Source organism: Silurus meridionalis, chromosome 5 (assembly GCF_014805685.1).
Source record: "Silurus meridionalis isolate SWU-2019-XX chromosome 5, ASM1480568v1, whole genome shotgun sequence".
NCBI classification, from domain to species: Eukaryota; Metazoa; Chordata; class Actinopteri; order Siluriformes; family Siluridae; genus Silurus; species Silurus meridionalis.
The window spans coordinates 20,548,822-20,574,143 of NC_060888.1; the positions used below are offsets into that span (position 1 = coordinate 20,548,822).

The 25,322-nt window shown below is 37.9% G+C and overlaps 1 long non-coding RNA gene across 1 annotated transcript; it reads left to right on the forward strand.

Moving 5' to 3' along the window:
* Positions 1-1,109: 1,109 nt before the first annotated feature.
* LOC124386544 lies at positions 1,110-7,748 on the forward strand. Its single transcript, XR_006925944.1, has 3 exons — positions 1,110-1,222; positions 2,599-2,690; positions 7,117-7,748. It is a non-coding gene; the product is annotated as an uncharacterized LOC124386544 (long non-coding RNA).
* Positions 7,749-25,322: the final 17,574 nt, after the last annotated feature.

The following is a 25,322-nucleotide window of genomic DNA, read 5'->3' on the forward strand; positions in this document are numbered from 1 at the left end:
GATCCACGTAGGTAGCTCTGTTGACCTTTTCAGATGGCATAAAGTGGAAGAGGAGTAAACATTGCCTAATCTTGACCTACATGAGACAGTTGAGCTCAGTTCATCTGTGGTTTGCTAGTAATCCAGAAATTTTCAGGGTTCACTGTTACTGATGTGGACCGGAAAAAAAGACAAGGCTGAGCATATGCAAATCATTACAACATGTAATTGATCAGCCCAGTGTCACGGCATTTCATGATTATAGTTACAAAAATCTTTTTTCGTGTCACTAAAGACCACTTTCTACGTAATGTATTTTTTAGCCCCTCTGCCAAAATTTGCTTTTGCTTTTTTATAAACAATGGTTGCTTACAGTCAAAATACAGTAAATATATTCTCCCAGTTAATTATGGAGTCTGCGTTAATTAGAATCACACACATTTATTACAGTATAACCCTAACCTTTAACCTAACTCTAACCGTATATTTTCTGCTTTATTCTATTATAAAAATGGGGAAAAAAGATTACCTTTGGCATTTCTATCAGCATTACCCATGATCCAAAAAGTTACACTTAAGCTAGAATAACGCAAATATATAAGCCTACAGGTTCACTTTATTCTGACATAAAAAAAGAGAGAAATTTGTGTCCATGGACACAATTTAATAGATTGAAGTTTGTGACTATATCACAAAATGGAGAGACTTCTGACTTTTATGGCGTTTTCAGGTTAGAAACACTACACCATTTTCCAATTCTTATTATACCAAGCAGAATGAAGCAAATGTTGGGCCAGGATTTCTTTTTGCTGGGTATAAAAATAAGACACACACAAACACACACACATAGAAAGCAGGTGTCTCTGACAGGCTCATTTGATTAACCCACAACAGCATTCTGGCCGGAACTGTGTGGTGCTCGGAGAATTAGCACAATACGTACAGGCCTCTGAAGTCGACCTCCTGTCACCCAGAGAGCACTATTTGAGACAACACGAATAGAACAGTCTCTGTTTGCTGTTTATGGTGAACAGGTACAACTACACAAGCAGGATTTGTTTAAAGTTTAAACATATCAAAGTGCACACAGGCAGGCTCTAGTCTGGTGGTTATTAAACAGAGCAGGAGGAGGTGTGGGGTACTCACAAACACACACACACACATATGCCTATTGTAGTCATGTGATTTACTTTGGAAATAGCTTTCTGTCACAAAGGAGGAATGGATCAGAGTGTCCTCTGTGGTATGTAGAGAACCCCAGCTCACTTATGGTTCACTTCTATTCCTCAGCTGCAGCCAAATGAAAGCTCAGTGCCAGGGTAAGAAGGTTGTTCATGGGTAGAGATGGTAACAGATTTCTTGCAAGTGCAAGGCCGAAGATAAGAATAGATCTGGATCCTGCATGATTTATTAGATCTTAGTTTACGACTGTGGTCCAGGGATAATCCATCTGCTCTTTAGCATGTTTACTTTTTGCATAGACTACAACAAAGGACTGCCCCTACAGAGGTAAATTCCCAGGGCCTTCACATAACATTGCAGATTCTGGTTGTTTGTCTTCGAACTTATTAAGTAATTTATCCACCTGGAAACCATATCAAAGTTCAGGGATGCATCCGTATGTAGGGGTTAGGAGTTGAAGGGATAAGAATGGTATATCTGGCTAGTCCGGTTAGGAGCCAAAAGGGTCAAAACGTTCATTTCCAGTCAATTCATACAGGGCCCAGGGATCTGTACATCTTTACATTTTTTTATCCTCCAGTCAGTCAATCATAATCTAAAGAATTTAAAACAAAGGTGCTTGATTTATTTTCTTTTTTAACCATAGGACTGTACTATGAATACCAAAATGAAACATTGTCGATTGAACTAGAAATAGACAATCACATTTTAAATAGAACACTACCTTATTACATTAGCATATACTGTACATTATATTACAGCACTGTTACTTTATACAATGTGGTATTACATATTTAAAATTAAATAATAAGTACTTTATAAATTCCCACAGATTATAGAATACACAATATGACCTGGGTGGACTAAGACAAAGTTCACAAGATTCTGTGTAGATTAACTGTACATAATCTATTACAGACTTTTTGACTGTACTTTACACATGCATGATGAGCAGTGAGTAACAATGTGTGTATAAATATGTACAATGTATATGTATAGTTTATATATTTTTATATAATTTGAGGCCTAGTCTAGCTAGCAAGGATCACGCTTATCCTGAAGTAGCTCTTTTTATGAATTTAGCAAGAAATACAAATTTCTCATAAGTATAAACACAAATAATAAAAGATTCAAGGCCAAATGTGTTTGAGTTTAGGCATATAAGAGTCCTGATGCCAATAGCAAGTTTATTTTGGGCCATAAGTGGTCAAAGTGGTAAAATACTATAGGCTAAATATAATGGTTTTAATTTCTATATGATAGAAATGGCAACAAAAACAACTACTTAAGATTGCTGTGCTGGGCAATGCAGGAGAAAAGAGATTATAGCTAGCTATGCACAAAGTGCATAATAACACTTAAATAAATAAACACTATATAAATTACCAAGTTGTGTTGTAATGCATGCTGATTATGTACATATTAAATCTTTTGCAGGTGTAGGCTGTTTAAAGAGAGAGTTATGGCCGAGTTCTGGCAGCCAGGCTTCATCGCAGTGGGCCATTATTCAATTACTATATGTATAAAAAGTAAGTCAGACCATAAAGATCCTTCATTGAGCTGCTAATGTGAAATCATGTCATTGCACCTCCACAAATATCCTTCTATATTTATGTACATGTTTATGTAATAGAAAACACAAATTGGTATTCGACCAAGGTGCAAATAATACATGGATGCAAACTGGTCCTCATACTGAACAGTTCCACCATGTCCTTTTTAAAAGTGGTATACTAGGAAGGGGCTGTCACCCAGTAACCTTCTCACAGCACTTGCTAAAGTATTTTGGACACTGAGAGTTAGCAACAAAGCATGCTGATCTTTCAGAGAGTCTGGCACTGAGCACTTTCATAAAAGGGAGAAACGCTCCCCTGTTCGCTGCTTTGCCCTTCTGAAATGATCCTTGTGCAATAAGCCAGAACATCATGTCCCTTCTTTTTCTCACGGCACTGATCAGTCACGGAAGACGAGCAGCGTAGCCTTGGCAACCTCGGACACCTCAGCCACCTAGACATCTGCCTAGCTTCTCATTAAGCCTTGCAAACTGCATACATCTATCACATTTCAGAATTTTAGCATATCCAGACATACAGTATATGAGCACATACACACATACGTACCCAGAACAAACCGAGAACAAGTCATTTTGACATATGGGCACATTAGCAACAAAAGGTCACAAAGAACATTACGGGTTTCACAGTTTTCAGAATTAGTGAGTAGGTCAGAAATGGGCAGGTGTATACCAAGGAGTGTATGTTTTACTGTTGCTTTTTTTTTTTCATTATTTCAACTGGATGTGTCCTCATTCCACTTCCTCCTAAACCTAACAGCAGCAGCAATGCAATTATTTGCAGATCTTGCATATAGCATTATGCATGTGTGTGTGTGTGTGTGTGTGTATATATATATATATATATATATATATATATATATATATATATATATATATATGATGTGACTGTCATGTGACTGACACTAAATAAGCTGCGATAGGGATTGTTAAGACATTCAGGGGTGAGACCAGAGCAAGGTATGGACAGATGTGGCATCATATCCTAGGACACACATGCTAAGTAGTTTTGAGTCTGACAATCATTTTGTCATAACAATTTCTTTATGTCATAAATCTTTTTTTACATGATGCAAGATTCAGAAAAAACTGCTCTACAAATGGCCACAAACAGTTCATAAAAAAAATATTTATAAAAAAAAGGAACAAATAAATATTTGATATTTTTAAGTCATTTCAATGCATTACGTATTTCATTGTATGTCTTTTAAGAAGCCTCTTTAATTACTGAATCAAACCCCTGTTTAGTGTTACAACCAGTGCTTATGAATCACATGAATTAATTTGCTGTCAAAAGATTTGGGGTCAGAATCATTGACCCCAAAGATTTAAACCCATCATTATTTTTACAGTGTATGACATGTATATATACTGTGGCATTGCCAACCAGAAAGCATAAAAAACGCTGCACTTGCTCTTTTATTGGCAAACACAGGTTTAATACAGGAAATATTAGCGAGGAAGAAAAAACTGTTGGTTATTAGACACATCAAACACAACATGGTTTACTGCTACAGCCAATAGAGGTACAGAGGTACATTTCACCTTCAAAACCATCCAAGTCTAACAGATAAACGGCATCTGCAAGGTCTCATAGTTATCCAAAAATAGGCACCTGTTATGCAAAAGTGCAGTGATACATTGAAATGTCAATGATTTTAGAGCATGAGTTAAAGGGGAAGAAAACGTTTAAAATTCAATCTATTTAAAAATTCTGTTTGTGATGACTGAAAGCTAATTTGTATAGCAAAGCCAACTATCTGACTGATCACAGTTCTAACCATCAGCCATGAAAATCACACTAAATTACTGAATTGTATGCGAATACACAGATTTTATGTCTGTTAATTAAAACAATACAACCCATAATTCATGAGTATTTAATATATTCTTTAATATGAGGGGTGTGGAAGTCAAATCAGGACTTTGAATTTAAAAAACAGGTATTAAAATGGATGCTAGCGTGGCGGTTCTACACGTAGTAGTAAGTGGCTAGTGTGTCCTAATACTAATAGACAGCGCACACATCATGGGCCATGTGTGGACGTGCATGGAACAGCATGTGGTGCAGAAGTTTCTTGTGAACGAAGGCATAAAACCCATGGACCACTTTAAAAGACTTCAAGCACAGTAGGGTGTTGAGACGATCAGCCGCAGTAAGACATTTGAATGATGTAAACATTTTAAAGATGGCCGTACGTCCATCAGTGACAAACCTTTAATCTTCAGTTCCTTAATTTTATAAAGTCCCTGTTTGACTTGAACGCCCCTTTATGGGTTTCAGCATCTATGCCTAGAATATACTTTACTTACAAACTCACCAGAGAGACTATTTCTGATATTTAATATAGTTTTTTGTAAATTAAGTATATGCAATTTTAAACATATAGTAATAATAATGTTTTTCTGGGACTGCTTATCAAAATTCTTAAATATTGAGTGTGGAAATCAGATCAACTCCTAATTTCTAATTAAAACATCTACTTCCTCAAGCCAAGAGGCAGACATACTTTCAGGATAGAGGGTGGATATGGTATTTTCAGTGCATTTGAAATTAATAAATCACAATTGACTGGGGATTTCCAGTGTCATTGCTAGTTGGATCAAGCATCCTTCGAGTGAAAAATGGTTTGGGTATATTTTACTTTTATATTTATGGCATGTAGCAGACACCCTTGTCCAGAGTGAGTTACAAAGGTGCTTTACATCTCTGTCAATAAATAAATCTACACTGGAACGCTAGATTACAATCTTAAGAAAAATCAGCCTACAACTCTGGGGGTTTTTTTTTGTAAAAAAAAAAAGACAAAGCAAAAACTAGGAAAAGTGCAAGTTAAAGTGTTTGAGGTAAAGGTAGATCTTCACCCGCTGCTTGAAGATAGCCAGGAAATCTGCTGTTCGGACATCTGGGGGAAAACCTGTTAGCTTGGGAATAACCTATTTTGTGAAATAGGTTATGTGTTTTTAGAGAGGTTAAGATTTATTAGTAATATGCATGTATAATTATTCATCTCTCTGCTAATTAGACTGGCAAGTTGGCATATACCATGGATACTTTAACCTAGAGTTGGTGTTTGATTGAGAAAAGGGGGAAAAAACCCAAAACATATAAAATACTCGAGCTACGTACTAAACATGACCCAAATATGGTCTCTTGATATAGTTGTTGAAATGAAGGTGGCTAATGGATGGCCGCTACAAATAAAAATAAAGGCATAAAGGGAAAATAAATGGGATGGCATGACATTATGGGTCTTAAAAACCTGCACTCAGCTGAAACTTCTTGCCAAATCATGCACTCAGCCACTGCAGGTCTCCTAAAAGCAGTCTAATGCATTATTGAGCAGCATTGCTTGAGTCACAGGTTTAGAGCTGTAAATAGCCAGCAGACATGCTCTATACACTTGTAGCTCTCAGGGAAACCATTAAAAACAATTGCAGGATAGGATCGCTGTGTCTATCTAAAATGTAAGATCGGCACCACAAAAATTGATTTTTTTTTTCCTACCTTATGAAAGAAGACTAAGTCATCTTTTCTAGGCAGTACTCAAATAACCATCATATCATACACACCATATAGAACTTCATAAGCCAATGTATCAATACAAGAGATGTTTTCTGCCCCATTAGAACACGCTGCCTTGCAATCAGTGGAATAATAACGATGAGATGAGATTGAGGCAAACATTCGAATTGCATGCCTTCAGGACGCTAATATGCATGAGGAGCTCATTCAAAATCTAATTGCAAACTTAGTTTAAAGGTGACTTTGATCTCTGGAGGTCAGCCTTATCTCAGGGATATAATGTTTAAGCACGCTTTAAGAATGATTACAAGGAACGATTGTGAGGCCCGTGTTAATGGTTCCCCTTGCAGCAAGCCACAGCCGTAAGCAAATACAGCATCTGGGCTGACCACCATTAGCCTGAAGGACAGAAAGGAGTCAAACGGTTCACGGTGGCACAAACAAACATTAACGTGGAACCTTGTTGGCTTTGAGTTCACCTGGGAAGCTGTATAGGGTTTAACATTTACAGTAGAGGACAAGAAATGACCTCTGAGCTTCCTGGAAATTTGCAACTGTGGCAGAGCACATGAGCTGATGTCACAGCATATTCCACTGTGGGGATTATATTCAGGGTCATGTGGATTGATACACATCTGCAAGCATATTTTTCTTTGTGTAGATTACTGAATATATCTGTGGGAAGGACTTCGTGTGGTGTGTTTGACTAAATATCATTTGAGCCATTTAAACCAGTACAAGTAAATCTGTCTGATATCTTTACACTCAAACATTCGAAAATGAATTTCCTGGGAAGGTTTGTGATGGTTACATTGGTGCATTTGTTTATTGTTTTAATGAGTATGCTTGGTCGCAGATTTTCCAGTTACCTTGTGTTGTGGTGTCCTTGACGAACTTGAATGAACGAAGCTGCGTATGGCTAGTGAGCAGTGACAAGCTGAGCCAGCCATCCTGTATTCACCTCCTGCGGTGGAGAACGAGGATGCTTCATCTCGTGGGATTAAGAGCTCAGCCATGATGAGTACATCGGTCTCTCATTCCAAGACAGAAATAATGGACACGGAAAGAGTGAGAGAGAAAGAGAGACTCTGATGCACCACAGCAGACAAAGTAGTAACCGTATTTCTACAGAATTTTGCTTCAGAACATGACAAGAACACATGACTGAAAGGCTTAGTAAGGCAAGCAATCCCCCCAAGGCTGTGTAGTATTGATCCAGTGAGTGGCCTGGACAAGCTATTGATGAAGTAATCATCTAGGCCATAGCCTTGTTTCCGAACGACCCCCTCTGTGCTATATGATTCATCACTTAAATCTTATGTCTTATGCTTAATCTAAGACATCTTAGATTAATGAATGCACAAGTAAATAAAAAGCTAAATGTACCACAACAAAAGAAAAGTTCTGACACTCAAAAATAATTCGCTCTAGAATGTATTTGAATATACACATTTTTTTTATACATAAACAAAATTGACATCACATTCAAGAGACTAATTTTTCATTTAAAGCTTTGGATTTCATATAATGTTATGTATAATGTTTGAACGAGATGTACGAATAAAAACTGGTTCCTTAATACATAACACATAACACATAACAAACATATACAGTGCCTGTTGAAAGTTTGGAAACAGCCAGCCTTTTATCATTTTTGAGAGATACATGCATGGTCCTTTTGTTTATATACAACAAGCTCAGTCATTTAACGTCATTCATTTTCATTAAATTGTCCCCTTAGGCAATAACAGTGGGCTTTGGATAAAATACATTTAGCTGTGTCATGTTCCACTTTTACAAGTTTCTGTTTATATTTGGAAAGCATACAAACTCATTATATACATGCAGGCTAAATGTATGCAGAATGGTGACTGAATAGGGGTGTAACGGTACACAAAATTCACTGTTTGGTACATACAACAGGATTAAAAGGTACACTGGAATCTTCTGGTTAAGGGCCTTGTTTAAAGGCCCATCAGTGGCAGCTTGGCAATGCTAGGGGTATGAACTCCCACCCTTCTGATCAGCTAATCAACGCCGAAACCATTGAACCAAAGCACCCCTACAGACCAGTTCTTGCCTTAGGCATTGATTTAAACAAACAAACAAACAAACAAATAATTAGTCCTTTTATTTCAAACTCCTTGGGACCTAATTTGTTCTATCGTATACAGTAACTGGTCTGTTGCTGCTATTTTCATTCTGTAAAACAAATCTTGTAATTTCAACCTGTTTCTTCAATGAAAAAACCTTTTAAACTACTTTAAACTAATACACATACAAACAGTCCCTAAACTATATAATTATAGTTTTACTCACTTTTGCTACCACCACATTAACCACATTATACAAAAGAAGCAGACTGAAAAGAAGAACTGCTAACGATCCCCTGAACCGAGTGTGAACAATGGTCCATTAATGAGTTGGACATGCTGGGAAGCTTACGTTATTAATTCTTAATGATGTTGGAAATTATGGAAATTATTTATGCTTATGTAAATGTTACAAAAAAAGCTACCAAATAAAGAATGCCTGTGCTCATAATAAACTAGACATTTATATTTACATTTAATTGAAATATATATGCAAAATTAAATGTGCAAAACGTTTTGAAGAACCTGACATTGAGGAGGAGATTTAAATGTAAACGTGTCTTTTATTGGACAACTTTCAAAGACTTTAATTGTTAGCATATGTAAAATAATCTGACTTGCTTGTGTACGTGCAGGTTTTGCACTGACTCACATTGCGTCTTTTAACAAACAGGAAGTGAAAAAAACATTTTTGTCAACTACAATATACAACTTCATTACAATGTTACAATAACTGTCTTACTTAATTACTGACTTATCCAAAACAATATACTTGACATCCCAATGCAGCTGTGTAAAACTATAATGATGTGGGGGCATTAATGATATACAAATGATTTCACATTTTTTGAGAATACAGTGCACCCTCAGCGTGGTTGAAACAGACACCACTTCCTGTAGAACATAACTGAAGTCAGCACTACTCCTACACTGTTCATTGCACGTACACAGGATAGATACTTTAATCGAAAAACGAGTAGGTCTAAATCAGTATCGGTTATGTTTCAATCAACACAAAAGTACAAGCATTACTAACCATTATGGATGATGTAAATGTGAGCAGTGTAAAAATCAAAAAGATACCGAATGAACTGTAGAATAAAAATGACCATGATGCTGAACAACAGAAAACATGACAATAATTCAAATGGTTTTCAATATAAATACTATTACAAACGGCATCTGTTAACCATCAAAATCTTTATCAAATGATTTCAATTATATTAAATATTATATAAATATACATTTCCATTACGTATGATGTATTCTGTATTCTCAGAGAGATTATTCTGGATCTGGATGATAAATGACAACATCCCTTTTGGAGTCCTGTAGACACCAATATGGGATCTACAAGTTGCCAGCAAGTCTTTTATTATTCGTTAATTGTATGCAACAGATTACCAGTAGAGCCTTTGCAGTTACCATTTACACCAATACAATTATAACCATTAGAAGCGTTTTCCAGCAGGGCATTCAATGATCATTAGATGTGATTTCCATTTTCTTTGGTAATGCAAATCGATTTCCATTTAAGAAAAACCCACCTCCGAATTATAAATATGTTTATATTGAACTATTCCTGATGCATTTAGCAGTTCGGGTGCTTTGTTGGTTGCTGCTGCTGTATTTCTTTTATTCCTGCATGATCACACGCGTGGTAGCATGAAAAAAGTGTATGAGCATTTTTTTTTTTTTTTTTTTTAACAGCACCCATTTTTGAAATGAGAAATGCCATTGATGGAGTTATAATCAGAAACATTAAAGGAAGTGAGAGAGAAGTGGTGGGTTAGTTAGACATGGCCGAAAATTACTGCAAGGATTTGTAGTTTTTGTTTAGCATAAGGAAACCATTTCACATGACTGTGAAACATGAAATAAAAGAAAAGCCATCGATGAACACGTAATTATAGAGATTACCATGTTGCAGGTGAATTGAACAATCCCTGGTACCACTCTGAGTTTTTTAGAATCAGAAGGATTGAGGAGAGACATTAAAAAAAACGGACACAAACTCATGTTTAATGAAGGCAAGCAACAGCCTAAATTTTTGTCTGCAAGTGCATCACTATTGCCTAGTTGCACCTCATAGCTTTCAGCCTCACATGATGGATGACCGCTACAATTCTCCATGAAAGCAACCCGTGGCCACAAAGCAGTAAGAAAGTAACATTTACTAAGTTCCACTTCAGCTCTCAGCTAATCTCTGCAAATGTCCATCACAGAAACAGAGAACAGGAAGCATAAAATTCCTTCCAAATTTTCCCATCACTGTGTGGAAAAGATTTTAGAATGATGGTTTGGCAAAAATAAAAGGCAGACGTGATCATTGCTGATCGTGATGTAATCGAATCGAGCTTAATGGAGGCTTTGTTGGAAGGAAAGGAATGGAGATGACACAGTACTACCTGCTCTGAGCTAAAGTGCATGGAACAAATTGGAGTGAGGGCAGGACGACAAATTGTGGGGGAAAAAAAGAAAACAAACTAGACAACAGGGTGTGGAGGTCAGCCAGCAAGGGCACAGACATTACCCAGAATCACCTGCACAGAGTACTCAATTACACCAGCCATTTCAGCATGGCTGTCTCTGACGCCTTATTTCAGGGCTCACTGCTTAAACTGACAGCACGTACCATATATTTTATCATAGCACAACTGTGTACTATGTTTGGCTGAAAAAGGAAACTTAATGGTAGTACACTGAAACAGGCCATGTTTTATATTCCAGTAACAAAACAATATTTTTTCTTTCATATCAGTGGATAAAAAGTACTACAACAAAAAATAAATACTGTGTATGTAATACTTTATATAGAGTGGGCTGAAAAAATGCACCCTTGTTGCTTTATGATATACGCAATGCAAAACAAAGATTATTCAGACATAGAATTGGCAACAAATAAGACGCCCTTTAGTGGTAGCACAGGGTGATGCTTGAGCTGGAAAGCACACAGGCAGTAACACTAACCTGAATTTACAACAGAACCTTAAACATGAGGGAGGATTTCGCTCTGAATTCCATCTTAGGGTCAGAAATCAAAACAGGGTCCCTTTGGGCTCCTACATATATCACTGATATGCATTTCAAATGCCTTAACAGTTATGTGCAGGGGCACTAATAGAAATCCAGGGTTTACAGCATTCAAAGGTTTGCTTGGGAGGTGAGTTCTGGGTAGTTCAAGTCAGTTGACAAGTCGTTTTTATTTTCCAGGTGATTATAAATCTTATTATCACAACTTAGAGGCTGTGTTTTTGTTTTTCACTATCCTTTGTACACATTATTGACATTGGCAACACTATTTACTACGTTACCAGCGTGGCCTCTGTTTACATGTAAGCTTACTACAGTGGTGGCAAAACAATCGCCGCCTGTATTTGCCAAAGACCGAACAACTGAATGAAGAACGAGCGTTTTCTGGAAACGTTGGTACAATTCCAGAAACAGGTCAAATCCATTTACCTGTGCTGTGCATTAAGTCATGGATCCCATGTATCTTGCAAAGGCGTCTGTGCTGTAAACTGAAAGGTGACCCATGACCCTTCCAGCTGCCTCAACACACAGAATAAAAGCACTTAAATGCCCAGCGTAGACTCGCTATTACTGTGTAAGAAGACATGAACATATCGAGCTCATATGTGATTGACCCCTATCACAGCTCATAGAACACTTCAGCTAGCTGCTCTCTTTGGCTTGTGACATTTTTATCCTAGGAGCATTCCCTCTCTGTCAACACTGTTATAGCACAGACCTTGAGCTCCTGCATAACCTTGACTGGCTAGCTGAAGAGAATAGAGCAGCTGCTTTTGAAATTTCAAATAAATAAAAAAAGGAATGATTGGACGGACCGGAAAACATTGGGACATAAATATAAAATGAAAAATACATTTCCAAATCTATATCCATTACTGTCATATAAAGAAGAAGGGTTAAATGCAACAGAGCAATGCAAATGTATTTGTATTGGTTTAATGCTTCACATATTCCTGTCTGTATCTGCGATTGGATTTAAGCACAAATGGGGTGTGACCAAAGCTAGAAGGAGATTTCATATATCTTCTTCTTCTTGTTATTATTATTATTATTATTATTATTATTTAAGTGTTCTGCTTGGACAGAATATCATGCAGAGATCACACACTCAAGTCCTGGAAATTAGTCATAAGTCAGGATAGCAAAATTGTGCAGGCACTCTGGATGAAAAATCTGCCAATCGCAGTGATTTTAGCCAATCTTGGTTTCTGTGAGGTCATACTGTACATGCAGAGTGGGGCAGGTAGCACATTCCTCTGAGTGTGTTACACTGCCTTGTGACAGCATGAGCACCAGTTTGAAATGATGCAAAAGTTGGCTGCACGTGTCGGAGATGAATAGAATAGAAACTCCATTATTCAGAGGTGGCAGTTAAAGTATGATGGGAGAGATGACTAGTGAGTGGGTGAAAACTGACAAGACCAAATTGTGGAGAAAATGTAAAAGTAATACAAAGTAAAAGTAAAGTAAAAAAAAAGAAAAAAAATTTCATTGTTTTTTTTTAGCTTTTTTTTTAATCAGCAAATAAGCTTTTTCATTTAGTTGTTTCTGTTTCCCAGGATACAAGTAGCGCTCTAATTGAAATGACCCGACCAGGCAGTTTGTAAGAATAAATAAATAGAGGAATAAATGCTGTAAATTTTTATGAATTGCTATAAAATTGTTTAGTACCACTTAATAAAAGTAAAAGCATTCCACCATGGTTCAGTTCAAGTCATTCATTCAGCGTATTGGCTTCATTCATTCATTGTGCCAGTGTGGAGTTTACGTTAGAACAGGGAAGTGTTCTTTTGAAAAAGAGAAGGGATGACGTGAACATAGGGAAGTGGTTAAGGCATTGGACTCTGGATCGGTAGCTCTAAAATGAGGTGCCACTAAGGCACCACTGCTGGGCCCTTTAGCAAGGCCCTTAACCCTCAAAAGCTCAGTTGTAAGTTGCCCTGGAAAAGGATGTCTGTGAAATGCCATAAATGTAGCATTATTTCCACTCTTAATTGAGAGCAAGACCATATTTATTGAGACCAATCGTCAAAACGTCCAAGTACAAATGTCAATAATTTAGAAAAAAAGTCAAAATTAGTAGGATTGAGATCAAACTTTAGACCAGGTCTCCTTATCTACAGATGTACAGTGCCAGGATTTATTGTGAAGCAGATGTCTGCAAAACCCTTAAGCTTTTTTGTTTTTGTATTTGCAGTGTTCATTCCAAATAAAGTCATTTGTATTCAGATCTCAGGTATAAACCCGCAGAGAGCACTCATGTGACCTCGTGATTGCACTGTATAACCAAATATAATCATGTGAGCTATAAATGATTGCATTTGAACAGTCAAACTGTTAAATTTACACTCTGAATGCTTTTGTCTGTTTGTGTTTGCTATCCAGCATGCTTTACATCTTTAGAGTCTCCATGGCTCTGTTTGCCCATAAGTCTCTTTGCTCTATATTTCCCTCATCCACTGTTTCCTTCGAACCCATTCACAAGACAGAGTGCCAACACGAGAATGCTTACATGAACCATACACACATACTTGATAGAATGAGTCTCTGAAATGTCAGCAATCTCTGCTATTTGCTCGCCACCTCCAAGGATGACCCGACTGGGTGCCATTTGTGAGACTGGACAGAGCTGCTAATTAAAGCTTAGGGCATTGGGAAAAGGGTTGGAAAAGGGCAGCGTTTTTTAACATGTAGGTCTCACATGCAAGCTGTCAGAGGAGGTTTAGGATAGACACATGCGAGGCATTGGAAATGTAAACAGCAGGGCTATTATCTTCACACACACATGCAAAGCTTGTGTGTCAGTATTTAAGTTCTGGCTGCTGAGAGCCCACGTGGCCTCCAGGAATAATAAAGGAATATGTTTACTGAAATTTTAATCCGAGCATCTTTCAGCATGTCTTCCAAGCGTTAATGAAACCAGAAGTGACACTAGTTAACGTGAAACACAACTGTTTTTAAAATAAGGAGTCACTTTGATGGAGGAGAGATTCAGATTGGTTCATAAACTTTAATGAAAACCTGTAGGCTAGAACAGGATGAAAAATGGAGATGATGATAATTGGATTTGTGCCATCCTACGGATATTGGTGCAAGAGTGTGGGAGCAGTCCATGCTGACAGACACTTTATGGAATGGAAAAGCTATCAGAGTGTGGTTGGTCCTCTTAAAGATATATAATTATTCTCTTTTTTTGGGTTTTTTTTTTTCCAGCCAAGAAAGGTAGACAGAGAATCACAGTAAAACATGGCTTTTAAAGGGTAGGGTTGGATTCACTAGAATCAGAGAGGTGTGAAGGTCACAAAATTTACCAAGATATATCTCTGTATGAGACAGAGACAGAGATGGGGAGAGGAGGGTGAGGGGTTTTAGAAGGGGAAAAAAAGCATGTATTGTGTATTGCTGTGACTGGATTGATTCCCATTGAGCTGGGTCTCTTTTGCTGGGTCTGTATAGGAAAACCCAGAGCTCTCTTTACTCAATGGGGACATTTTTATGTGTGGATACTGAAGACTAGTGTGTGTGCGGATCCTGAAGACAATATCACTCTCCAAACTGCATTATCATGCAGTACAGATACTGTCTGAAGTGCCGAGTGGCTCCTTCAATCAATGGCTCTGGCATTTACGATGCACACAGCCTCACCAAATTCTTTCCCAATAACAATGTATAGATAGCAGCATCATACTGCACAATGGAAAAATGCATGTTAGATCATATTTTTTGAAATCACGTGCAATCTGAAAGGTCATTGAGCTAGAATGTTTTCATACAAATGCATATGATGATTTTGTTTGCAGAGCAATTTTAACACTCACAATGCCGCTTAACAACAATTAAGATGTTGAATTTGGTTGCTAATGAGCAAGCCCGATGAGACAGCCACAAGGGAAATCTCAAATGGGTGACACTGGATAGTGAAATTATAAATCAATACTTTAGAAATGCTTGTCCACTTGCAATGACTAAACATCTGCTCTAATCTAGTGCTTGAAAAAAAAAACTTTAAGATTATCCCACAATGTATTATTGCATTATTATTGCAGTATTTTTACAAGCTGTATCAATTTTATCGAAGACAAATATCTGTGCTTTTTCTTTGCACATGCACTATATAACTTTTCCATCCATATGTGGTTCTTCTCTAAATGTAACAACAAAGTTGGAGACACACAACTGTATAGGATGTCTTTTGGTTTAGTAGAATTACATCTTCCGTTCACTTGAATTAGGAGATGTATAAATAAACCTGTTCCCATTCTGTGCACAAAACAGGGTCTGGGGTGGCCAGCTATAAAGCTCTGACCATCTTTGGGATGAATTGGAACACTGACTGTACTCCTCAACCTACATCAGTACCTGACTTTACTAACACACTTGTGGCTTACAATGGCACAAATCTCCACAAGCACACTCCAAAATCTAATGAAACATCTTCCCAGAAGAGTGCAAATGGGAACTGCGTCAGCCTGAGCGATGGAACAGAATTGAGAGAGGGAGGATGTTTACAGTATGAGGAAATGTGAGCCTAATTGAACGTACTGATGCTTTGCTTCATGCTTCTTTTTATGTAGAACATTTATTGGATGTTATTTTCTATACAGCGTCAAATTTTGCACAGAATTAATATGAGCATGGGAATGTTGAAAACTTGTCTGAAGAAAGCCGGGTTATTCAGAAGACAGAATTACTGCTCACTATAATGACTTAGGTACATTGAAGGGAATGATGTTTTACCAGGATAACAAGATAACAAAAGTGATATTGTGCTCTTACCCTTTGTGATTTTTATTTTTTTGTGTGTGTGTGTAACTGAAGTATTTGCATTTGGGGAGACTTTTACTTTAACTTCACTACACTTCTGAGCTGTAAAAAATTAGCAAAATCAGTCATTTCTTTTTATTCACGAGCGGATAAAAATTTAACTGGTCAAGCGCTCAGCAAGTCACAAATCAGGGTCGAGCGCACGCTCTGTTTTGGACTTTTTTGATTAAGGCTTGGTGATATCTACTTATCACAAACATACAGTTCAGCATCAGTTCAACTGCAAGCAGAACATTTTGAGAGGAATATATGATGTTAGAAACTCCTGACTCTAAATCACCACAGCACCCATGGCCTTATTTGCGCAATTACTTTTAAGTGGTTAAAAAAGAAGGTTTTGGGCTCATGATCATTTTAATAGATATCAATCAGTGTTTGACTGATTAATATCATTCTATTAACAGACTGGTGTGCTAAGAGTATGAGTTGCTTAGTAGCTCCTAGTTTTATAACCATTAAGACTGTATAAGACTGTAGAAAGAACATTACTTATAATCTTATACTCCAGTGCTCATGTTAGTTCTCTTTATCCAGTGTTCTGAATTTTTGAATGTTTTATGATCAAACTCTTGATGTCACCCAAATGAGGATGGGTTCCTTTTTTGAGTCTGGTTCCTCTCAAGGTTTCTTCCTCATAAAATTTAAGGGAGTTTTTTCTTGCCATGGCTGCTCATCAGGGATAAATGCACATCATTCACCTTGACTGTTGATTTCTTTAAAGCTGCTTTGAGACAATGTCTGTTGTGAAAAGCGCTATAGAAATAAACTTGACTTGACTTGACTAAGAGTAACATTAGAGTTTTTTTACATTAGGCAAGTCTTGTGACAAAAATGATAATAGGATCATTATAACCATAATAAATCATACTACATCGGATATTTAAGTACATTTAAAGGCAAATATTTTTTTACTTTTACTAAAGTGAAAGTTTAAATGGAGCACTTTTACTTTTACTGGAGGAATATTTTACCTACAGTATCTCTCCTGTAACCCTGTCCACCACTGTAAATTAGGGCCAGGCCTTTCAAAATTTTTTAGACATTTAATTTGCATTTTGCATTTCCAAATTTGCTATTGTCTTTTGTGTTTTTGTTGCATTTTGGGTATGCTGATGTGTCGTGCATTCGCCGGCCACTGTAATTTGGCCACCAAAGAAATAACAGAATGCATACAAAAATAGAATTACATGTAACAGCTTACACTCCAACGAGTTCTTGGATTAGAGATGGAACTTCACAGTGCAGTTCAAGCAGATGTCATCCAAGGGTTGTCATTTATAGCTTGTTATCAAATATCGAGGTGACGTATTATGCAGGGTCTTGGGTGTGAGCCACGGCTAAAAACACCCAACATCCCTAAAGTGAAGCCCCGAAATTCCTTGACTAATGACTGACTTATATACAGTACATGCTGGGTCACTGTTTACAAGAACCCAAGAGGAGGGAAACTGTAAGCGCAAAGTAAGGAGTAAGGAGCAAAATGTAGCCTGTGAGTCTAAACATTAAACTCACGCTGCATTCCACTGGGGCTCACTAGCATTCGTAAGCATATTGCTCACTCATTTTCTTCTTCTTCTTTCAGCTTCTCCCATTAGGGGTCGCCACAGCGGATCATCCGTCTCCATACCCTCCTGTACTCCACATCTGCCTTTTTCAAACCAACTACCTGCATGTGCTATACCTCATCACATCCATAAACCTCCTCCTTGGCCTTACTCTCTTCTTCCTTCCTGGTGGCTCCATCCTCAGCATTCTCCTACTGATAAACCCCATGTCCCTCCTCTGCACATGTCCAAACCATCTCAAACTCACCTCCCTCACCTTGTTTTCAAAACGTCCTACATGTGCTGTCCCTCTAATAAACTTATTTCGAATCCTGTCCATCTTTGTCGCTTCCAACAAAAACGTCAACATCTTCAGCTCTGCTACCTCCAGCTCCACCTTCTGTCTTTTACTCAATGCCACTGTCTCTAAACCAGACAACATTGCAGGTCTCAGCACAGTCCAATAAACTTTCCCTTTCACTCTCGCAGATACCCTTCTATTACAAATCACTCCTGCCATTATTCTCCACACACTCTACCCTGCCTGCACTCTTTTCTTCACTTCTTTAACACTCTTCATTATTTTGCACTGTTGACCCCAGGTACCTGAACTCCTGCACCTTCTCCATCTCTTCTCCCTGCAACCGCACCATTCCACTGCCCTCCCTCTTATTCACTCACATGTACTCTGTCTTACTCCTACTAACTTTCATTACCCTTCTCTTCAGCACATATCTCCACCTCTTCAGGCTCTTCTCAACCTGCTCCCTACTCTCATCACAAATCACAATATCAACTGCAAACATCATAATCCAGGGAGACTCCTGTCTGACCTCGTCCGTCAACCTGTCCATCACCACTGCAAACAGGAAAGAGCCGATCCTTGAAGCAGTCCAACCTCCACCTTAAACCAGTCTGTCGTTCCTACTGCACACTTTACTGCTGTCATACTGTCCTACACCACCCTCACATACTTCTCTGACACACCTGACTTCCTCATACAATACCACAGCTCCTCTCTCAACACTCTGTTGTACGCTTTCTCTAAATCCACAAACACACAATGCAACTACTTTTAACCTTCTCTATACTTCTCCATCAACATTCTCAAAGCAAATAAGGCTTCCTCGGCATGAAACCATACTGTTGCTCAAAGATGGTCATCTCCTCTCTCCGCCTGACTTCCACTACTTTTCCCCATAACTTCATGGTGTGATTGATTAACTTTATTCCCCTGTAGTTACTGCAGGTCTGCACATCTCCCTTATTCTTAAAGATCGGTACCAGCACACTCCCTCTCCATTCCTCAGGCATCCTCTCACCTTCCAACAACCTGGTTAAAAACTCCACTGCCATCTCTCCTAAACATCTCCATGATTCTCTCGGCATGTCATCTGGTTCAATCAATTTTCCACTCTTCATCCTCTTAATCCCTCCACCTTCTCAACACACTCTACTCACTAGTCAACACATTTCCATCTCCATCCTTTATTGCTCTAACTTGCAGCACATACTGGTTCATGGACTAAGAAGAGATTCAGCCCAAAAACTCAGGTAGGTAATTTTTTTTCTAGGTAATTGAAGTACTTAAGTAAAGTCTTTAGACATTGTTTGAAAACTGATAATGACTCAGCTGTTTCAACATCTAGGGGAAGTTTGTTCCACTACCTTGGTGCCAAAACAGAAAAAAAGTTTTGATGCTTGTCTTCCTTGTACCCTGACAGATTGTGAGACCAGTCGGGCAGGATGTCATGACCAAACCTAAAAACAATCCAGTTTTTTCCCGATCTAGTAATCTCACTCCGAAAAAGTTCTAACAGTGTTCAGTGCAGTGGGGTGGAGAATGCATGTTACATTAATACTTGCATTAATACTTTCACTGCAGCATTATTGAAATTGAATACTTGAACTCTAAATAAGTAATTACATTTTTATGTAAATCTTATATGCTGATCTAAAATGCCAAAAGAAATGTAAAACCTTTATAGGCAATACAAATCATTTAGGCTGAACCATTTCACCAAAATCATTCAAAATAATGAAAAGACATGTTATTTCTTAATCTGCTGAGAACGTCTCCTGCTACACAATGTAGTTAATACTGTAGCTATCCATGTGCTTCTAGATAGGGGTAAGCCATCAGTCTTTTTTTGTTTGACCTTGAAGATGAGACACCCCAACCATACCACAGTAAACCTTTCCAATTCACTTGAGTAAGCAATGTACGCATGTAAAATTCAATTTAGCCTTTCGTTAGAAGGCATGGGACCAAAAGTCATGTTGAAGGCAATTTTGATCATTTGTTAACATTAACTGGCTGTGGCCACCCTGATTTCTCTCTTTAAATTCTTGTTTTTTTGCTGAAGCCAGGTTAAACTAGCATTCATTCTAGGAAATATTTCTCTTTGGCAAATATACTGCAAGGAGTGTATGTTTAGGTTCTAGTTTCTATCCAACCATACATCACGTGTTGCCGTGTCAAAGGTACCTACTGTATTTGCTGTGAGGCAGCACCTGTGGGCTCTTCGAGCTTAAACTCCATGTGCTTCAAGATGTTATCCAATCAGATTGCGACTTGCTGACTCCAAGGCCCTTTAGAAAGAGTCCAATCAGCTCAACATTTTCACATCCTTTGATTAGATGGTCAGAGAGTGCACTAGTCAGAGCTCACAACCAGAATCTGTAGCAAACTGCACAAGCTCAGATATATATATAAAATCACAATTTGTATTCATTTCAAATCCCCAGGAAAACCGAAATACATGGAAAAAGGCACGAATGAAAAAAAAACCCAGGTCATTGTATGAGGTTTATACTGATGCTTCTGCTAGAGATGCAGGCAGTGCAGTTTTGGCTGCCATGAGAGGAGATTTGTAGAATTGTGTTCATTGGATTTCTTGCTTTAGTAATGCGATTCATTCTTGCTACATGAGCTACCTGTCTGTGCAGTGCTCTGTTATACTGCATCTATGTATAATATTGATGGTTTTTATGCCTGTGGCATCATCATGATGGTATAAAAAGGTGGATTGCCTCAGGTGGGACACTACTAAAGGCCTAGGTGTGAAAGGCATGGCCTGCTACTGATGCAATATACTACAGCACGTCATCTCATGTTCATTGGTGGAGCGTCTGCCAGCTGAGCGTTCAAAAGTCCATTCAATCCTGTTCACATGGCAGCCAACAAAACATTAGTTAGATTCTGCTATGTAAACACTACACATTACATCATTCAAGCGATGGGTGAGCATCTGAGATGAGAACAGAATAAAGTCAGCCTATGGGGTAAATCTGCACAGTGGACCCAGTGGGCTGATTTATACCCCCTGTGCATTGGTTGGGCAAGTTATAACTCTCTGAGTGAGTGACTGATAAAAATGTACTGCTTATGAGCAAAACCATGTTATCTACACTGGACAGCGTTCAACAGCCCCTTGACTCTTCATCAGAGGATGACATGACAGCTATGCTTCAGCTGATAATGCAGCTATGGTTACACACTTACACTGTAGTCATTTCTATATCATGACACTGGTTTATCTTGATGTTAAAGTTTAAACTGCTGGTGTTTATTTCTTAGCAAATCTCCAGCTAAGCAGGGTTTATGTGCATTGTTTATGTGCATTGAAAGGGAAAAAAAATTGTGCTTGAACTTGGTTTCTGTAAACAGCAGCTAATAACATTAGACTCACAATATACAGAAAAACGCAGTGAGACACTTGATTTTTTTCAGCTACACGTGGTTTGTTTTCTCAAACTGTTCCTCACAACTTTGGAGGAACACAGTTGTATACAACTTCGATGGGGTGGTATTTAATCTTTCCTTCTTTGTCGTTCTAGCATGACAGTGCTCCTCTGCACCAAGCACACTCAATGAAGATATGCTTTACCTGGATTGGAGGGGAAGATCTTGAGTGCTCTGATCTCCACCCTACTGAACACCTTTGCGATGAAACGGAATACTGACTGCACCTTGTGATTGAATGAATACAAGTCTCCACAAGCACAGTCCAAGAGGTTATTATAATAATAAATGGGAACTAAATGTGGAACAGGATGTACAAAAAGCACAAGGCAGGTGTACACTAACATTTGTCCATATAGTGTCAGTGGTGGATGAAGTACACAAACCATGTAGTTGAGTCTTTTACTTCAGTAAAAGTTAAAGTGCTTCCCTTAAACTTTCACTTGAGTAAACAAAAAAAGCATTTGTTTTCAAGTATTAAACATTCTATGATTTCTTATGGCTTTAATGTCCTATTATCATTTTTGTCACTGACTCTTTGTAAATCAGCTCAGTTTATGTGAAAAGACTCTGTTACTCTGTTTCCAGTAACACCAATCTATTTTTAGAATGATATTAATTAGTCAAACAATGATTAAATATCTAATAAATTATCATGAGCCCAAAACCTTCTTTTAACTACTTCAAAAACAAAATAAGGTCACTGGTCCTCAAATGGAAAGATACACAAAAAAAGCTACATAAGTACAGTAACAAATTACAGTTACTTTGTTACTGTCCACAACTGTTTAGTGTATTATTAACTGACCATAAAAGACCATAAAATGTCTCAATAAGGACACATATAGCTAATTCAAGACAAGAATATACAGGTGCATCTTAATAAATTATAATATAATTAAAAAGATGATTAATTTTAGTAATTCAATACAAAAAGTGAAACTCATATTATATAGATTCATAACAGACTGAAAATTTGAATATTGTGAAAAAAAGTTGAGCCTTTAAATGGTGTCTCAGTCTGGTTCAGGCTACACAATCATAGGGACTGCTGACTTGACAGTTGTCCAGAAGACGATCATTGACACCCTGCACATGGAGGGTGAGACACAAAAGGTCATAACTAAAGAAGCTGCTGTTCACTAAGTGCTGTATCCAAGCACGTTAATGGAAAGTTGAATGGAAGGGAAAAAAATGTGGTAGAAAAAGGTGAAATGAAGCCCATTCAAGAATTTAGGGAAGATTCACAAAGAGTGGACTGCAGCTGGAGTCAGTGCTTCAAGAGCCACCACATACAGACGTATCTATGGGCTACAACTGACTCATTCCTTGTCTCAAGCCACTCCTGAACCAGAGACAGTGTCAGAGGTGTCTTACCTGGGCAGAGGACAAAAAGCACTGGACTGTTGCTCAGTGGGCCAAAGTCGTCTTTTCAGATAAAAGGAATAAAAATGTTGCTTTTCATTTGGAAATCAATTTCTCAGAGTCTGGAAGAAGAGATGAGAGGCACAGAATCCAAGTTACTTAAGGTCCAGTTTGCAGAGTCAGTGGTGGTTTGGGGAGTCATGTCATCTGCTGGTGTTGGTCCACTGTGTTTTAGCAAGTCCAAGTTCATCACAGCCATCTACCAGAAAGTTTTAGAGCACTTCATGCTTCCCTTTTCTGACCAGCTTTATGGAGATGCTGATTTAATTTTCCAGCAGGATTTGGCACCTGCCCACACTGCCAAAAGCTCACCAAGAAATTTACCAGACATGAAAAAAAAAGAAACAAGAGACAAAAAAATGGAAATGAGCTGAAGGCCACTGTCAAAGAAACCTGCGCCATACCACCTCAGCAGTGCCACAGACTGATCACTTCAATGCCACGCCGAATTGAGGCAGTTATTAAAGCAAAAGGAGCCCCTAACAAGTATTGAGCACATATACAGTAAATGAACATACTTTCCATAAGGCCAACAATTCCCTAAAAATCTTATGAAAGATTCTATTTTTTAAAATGGTGAATTGGTGGGTTTTTGATAAATATGAGCCAAAATCTTCAAAATTAAAAGAAATAAACACCTAAAATATATCAGTCTGTGTGTGATAAATCTATATAATGAGTTGTATTGAATTACTAAAATAAATCAACTTTTTAATGATATTCTAATTTATTGAGATGCACCTGGAAATGAAGAGTTTGCACAGCACTAAAAATAATGAATCATTTATGAAAAAAAAAAAAAAAGTAAGTCTATGTCTCAGTTAAGTTATGCTTAAATTCATGCTAACAACCGGAAAAAAAAAAACAATTGCAAATTTTGATTTGAATCTGTATCTGCGACTTTTCAGAAGCAGTTACGAGTAGATAAATTTACGATTATATTTTAGGCACAATATTAACTGTTAAATAATAAACTGACAGGATTCTTCGTTTGAGTGTTAGCTAAATATGTTAGCTTTGGTTTCATATACATCCATGTCTATAGCACCACCCATATTATGAGTGGGTATTTGTAATATAACAAAAATCATCCACACAGTAATGAGGCAGAGTCAAAATGAATATCAGATAGCGTTTGCAAGATCTAAATGATGCAAATGGAGTCATTTGCAGATCAAGCAGACATTGTTTTGCTTGTCTCTAGTGTAATTAAGTATTAAGTATAAGTGTTATAGTATTGATGCTTTATCGGTTCTTTGCCCTTCAGTAAATACTAAAGGTAAGTAAAGGTCAGTGTGGTGTGGCCGACACAGCACCATCTCTACACAGCCCTTGATCAGATTTAAAAGGGTAGATGTGCATTTTTCCAAATACGGGCTTTATTCCATATAAGGTTATTCCGACATTCTTCCAATTCCGCTTGCAATTTGTCTATATATAATGGTTGATTGAAGGCTTAAGGTCAATATGTGGCATTTTGCACTCTGTTTATTTTGGTGAACGCTTTGTTAGCAACCACATCTACGCATTCATCACCAAAGATGCCACAATGTCCCGGAATCTGGCAGAAAACTATGCTGTAATTGCATCTGTGTAACTTATTTGCTTTAATTAAAATGTCAACAATCATTGGATGATCGGTCTCTGAAGATTCCAGTGCTTGAAGACAGGATTTTGGGTAAGTAAACACTCCTGAATTTTAAATATGTTCCAGGACAAGAAATAGAGCACAGGCTTCTGTAATAATTAAATGAAGCTTTGGCCTGGAATATGAATGCTCTAGTGCTGATGGTTAATTTCTCTTCCTTTAGTTGTCTTTAGTCACCATTTTACCCTGAACAGGGTCATTGGAAATCCTAAGATGGTCCCAGAATCAATAGGTGTGATTTGGGAATGGATCCTGCATGGGATGTTAGACCATTGCAGGACACAATGCTTATAAGATTCACTTGTTTGGAAGGAAACCAGTGAACCCAGATGGAACCCACATAAACATTGGAAAGAAAATCTTAATTCCACACCGACAACTCCGGTTCGAACCAGGGGACTTCCAGTCTAGGTACCAATATAAACTGAAGCAAGATGAGGTTATGAGATTGAGTGTGTAACTATGCATTTCTTACTGGAACAGGACACTACAGTGTTCTGGGATTGAGCACAGCTTTGACAAAAGGTTTAGATGAAAGGACTAAAGTGGGGAGATGGTCTCCTTCTGTGGCAAGTCTGGCAGAAGTTAGAAGCATTGATTAGAGTGCCTTTAATCCCAGGCTATTCCTGCACTGCAGCTCTGAGATTTTCTTAGAAGCATGATGGCCCCTCGCTCGACTGGAACTAACGTTCTCCAGAGTAGTGGATACAGATGCACCTTCTGAAGCCAAAAAGGAAAAATCCAATAGAA